We start from the raw sequence: 4,559 nt of genomic DNA on the forward strand, positions 1-4,559 counted from the left end.
ATCCTTTATCCTATTCGACTTCAATTGTGAAATAGAATAACAAATCCTCCAACAAGGATATCCTTTTACTAAGAGAAAAAGGACCAAACAAGTTTTCATGGTGAAACATACAGTCAGGTTGATGACCGTAAACAAAACACTTCTTCGGACGGAATACAAGAATTATATTCTTTTTCTAATTATTTCTTTTCTTAATTCATTGTTAATTTATATTTGAATTTTCATGTATTTTACACCATTTGATTGAGTCGTTGTTTATTTAGATATTTTTGATTGTCTGTTTGTTAAGGTGTCAAATTTTCCTTCCCTCACACAATTACCTGCATTTTTTATTGTCTGTTTGTTAAGGGTGTCAACTTCGTTGTCAATGTCGAATGAAATGCAAAGGAGATTCAAGGAAGCGATAAATGCTATTGATGATTACCTGCATTTAAAAGAGCATAATGTTGGGATGATTTGAATCATTGGGAAATTGGTTGGCCTCGACTTGGTTACGCGAAACAATCTAACGACTAATATTCTCTTTCTATCGCTACCTTTCTCATTCGACAGTTTTGTGACCAATTTCAATATGAACAAGCTGGAGTCCACCTTGAAGAATTGGTCAACATTCTTACTACTTATTACGCCACAATAAAGCAAAAAAAAGCCTATTCCTTTTGTGGGATTTTAAAATAATTAGTAATATTTTATCTGTATCAATTTTCAGTATATCTGCGATGTCTTCACATAATCAACTTTCCATTATTCTCAATCAAAACAAGCCAATGGTCCCTAATTACCATGACTGGCTATGAAATCTAAAGATTATTTTGAATTTGGATAAGTTTGCATATGTACTCGATAAGGATCCTCCAAAAGACACAAGATCCGATATCAGCCTGATCGAGCAAAACTTGCACTGTGATATCCTCAATAAAAATATGATTTTGTATGCTCAAAATTAATCGCAAGTGCACGATGTCAAGTAATAATATAGTGTACAAGAGTACGAGTATCGTTCCACTGAAGACTGTGTTTAACAATTATTATTTTCAGTTGTTTAACATTTAGCAACGAAAATTGAGTTGTGTGATTATTCCTATTATGCTCACATAAATATGCAATTAAAATGATTCAACAAGTAATGAATGAGAATTTAATCTAAAATGTTGAGTTAAAATTCAATGAGAAATGGATTTGTTGGGAATCTCGGTTCACCTACCTCTCGTTAATCAATTAATTCGTTGGATCGTGATCTACGCTTCCGACTAGATTTCCTAATCTATTGAACACACTCTCTCGAGCTATGCCAGACTAATTCTACTCAATGAAGTAATTAAATATCTTTAATTATTTATCAAGAGCAAATCGCATTTCGATCTATGAAATCCCCTAGTTTTCGACCCTAAGGACTATGACTATCGGCACGTATCCAATTTCATATATCTATGTAAATTGTAGATCCGCGAATTATACTACTCGTTCCTATCACTCGTTATTCTCTCGAACTCACTCGTGATATGAAAACGTCGTTAAAGTTAGCTACGCTTTAATGACACAGTAAAACAGTAGTAAAATCAATAATAACGCACAGTCGAAATATAAATTAAGTTAAATCAACGTTCGGGGTAGGATCCCCTTTATTCCCAACAAATAATAAAGTTAGCTACTAGAATTCATAGTAAAAATAAATGCAACAATGTTTAAAATGAAAGAAACTTGATTAGAAATACTAGGCGAGACGAAATCTGCGAAGAACGATGCTCGGAAAACTTCCAATCTTCAATCAAAGCGCAAAGTTCTCTCCAAAAGCTTGTGGCGGCTGCAAAATCAAGTCTGAATCATCCTCTAATTCGTGCCTCCCCCTTGCCATATCAGCCAGCCTCTCCAAATAAGGTAAAGAATCGGCTGGAAAAATCTTGTCAAAAATAGGTGGCGCTCGGGCGGTAGAAAAGTACCGCTCGAGCGCCACACCTTCTGTAAACTTCCTTGGGGTGTGCGGCATTCGCGCTCGGGCGGTAGAAAACTACCGCTCGAGCGCCGACTCTTCTGTACATTGGCCATTCTAAACCATATCTCGCGCTCGGGCGGTAGAAAAGTACCCCTCGAGCGCCGACTCTTCTGTCGAGTTTGTGGACTTCATCTTTCGCGCCCGGGCGGTAGAAAATTACCGCTCGGGCGCCGCTTATTCTGTCCGTTGCCTTCTCTTTTGTACACTTTGCTCCATGTTCTGGTTTTCCGGCCACTTTTCCTGCAAATTCGTCATGCCCTAGTGAGATATGATAAAATGCAAATGTTTATTCTAAAATGAACAAAATGTGATTGAAATAAACGTATGCACAATGCAAAACACATTCAGACTAATGCAATAAAACACGTAAAAACGACACATATCAACCCCCTCATACTAACCTTTTTCTTGCCCTCAAGCAAAATAGGTTACAACCCACAACCAAAATACGAAATAAACACAAAATGAAAGAATTAAACTAACGAAACTGACGGTGAAGTAGCAAACCGGTGTCTCCTGCCTCAGCGGGTGTTTGAACCACATCCAATTTGCCAAATTACAACATTCATTAATACCCCTTTTCAAGCACCTTATATCATTTTGGTTTGACTAGAAAGTGTGGTCGTGCGTGTGCTGTGGGTCTCACTAGACCATGTTTCAGACAGTTTTGTTTGCAAATCATGTGAGTCACCAAATCGACAATTCAATGCAAGTCTCCCTATCCTGAGTTCTGTTTCTAGTTGCGACCAACAAGTGAACACGAAGCGGAAAAATTCCGAGGTTGTACCTCAGGACGTAGGGAGTTAATATCATAAGGTTTCGAACGGCTAAAGAAGATGGGACGTACACTGATCATTTTCATTATGCACTTGTTAGAATTTTTATCTGACATTCCTCAACGCCTTACTTCTCCATCTATTTAGCCTTGGGATAGGATTTCATCCCTTTTTGGCTCCCCCACACCTTACATCCCCTTTTTTCATTCACAACACTATTTTTTTTTTTTAGTGCACAATTTTCTCAAGTGTACTCCCTAGGTTTTGAGTATATGGAACGTTTGTTTAGTTGGCTTAGGGATAACTCTTGAAGTATTATGCACAATTAGGACGAAAGTTATTCCGGTGGACTCAAGTGATCTAGTCTACTTCATGTCACTGGTTGGTCACGACTGTCAACAAAAATTCACTCAAGTTCGACTTTCATCTCATGTTTTTTTCAGTTTCTCCCACAGATTCTTAAACTCGACTGTCGTTTATACTACTAATAACACCCACAATGTGTGCATATGGAAATTTTCAATTCACTGAGGTATTTATAACGAGTGCTAAGACTAAGTAGAATGCAGTTCATTCATCCCACAATCATCATCGGCTACCCATTTACTAATGTCACCATCACTGCTGCTCATGCAAGACAAAGACGAATGCAAACAAACAAGAAGACGTACGACGACCCCCTCATACTAGACGTGTGCAATGTCCCCATTGCACAAAAGACTCAAAACACAGAAATGCAAACACACATGCAGACTAATAAACATAAAAGCTAATAAACATGCTAGACGGAAACAACGATAAGAAAGAAAAACAGAAAAGCGGCAAAGAAATAAAAGTGCGAAGTAGGGGAAACAGGAAACTCCCCTGATCACTGCTCCTCCTCATCTTGCTCCGGTGGTGGCACTCTTGCGGCCTCCCCATGCTGAGAATAATCATACTGGAACTGGAATGGAGGGGGGGGGAGGTAGCGGAGTCGGTGGGATGGTTGACGGGTCAACGCCCCCGTGCACAAGCAAAGAGCGCATCATGGAGTCAATGTGAGATAAATGGTCCGCGACGTAACAGTTGAACTGACTCTGATGCGCTTGGAAGGCGAGATTCTCATCCATCTTATCATTCTGAGTTCGCCTGCGGGGTTGTGGCGGGCGTCGTTGTGGGACGGTAGTGCTAGATCCACCGGCATCCTCCGCCCGAGGGGGGAAGTCCGCCCGTCGTTTGGCCCTTTTTCGCTGTTCATCCTCTTGACAAATAGGCTTCATCGGTTGAAGCCACTCCTCGTCGTCCCTGAAGTGCACCCCGGCCCGTGCACACAATTCGGAAATGATGGTCGGGAAGAAAAGACCTATGTGGCTGTTGTGGGCGCTCAGTGTGATTTGCGAGTTGAGAAGTTTTCCCACGTCGATGTCGTATCCTTGGTGCAACGCAAAAAGTAACACCGCACTCTCCTTTTGCACCTCGCTTTTGTGCGAGACCGGCATCATCCGTCAGGCCACAAACAAATACCACAAGGCAATATCAGCCCTCAAGTATTTCTCCTCGAAACAGCTCGGCGTTCCACCCAATGGTTTCCACATTGCACCCGGGTGGCACAAAGTCTCGATAATCAGGTTGTAGTCGGGATTAACCATCAATGCCTGGAAATTAGAGTCGTCGACCTCGGCCGTTTCCAATAGGGCGTTAATCGTAGTGGAATCGAACGGCACAAGCTTGCCCCTAACAAATGCTCTATCATCAGTGCGCTCACAAGCATTCGCGTAAAATTCCCTCACCACAGATACCACAGCCGCCTT

This window comes from Primulina eburnea, chromosome 10 (assembly GCF_022965805.1).
Source record: "Primulina eburnea isolate SZY01 chromosome 10, ASM2296580v1, whole genome shotgun sequence".
NCBI lineage: Eukaryota > Viridiplantae > Streptophyta > Magnoliopsida > Lamiales > Gesneriaceae > Primulina > Primulina eburnea.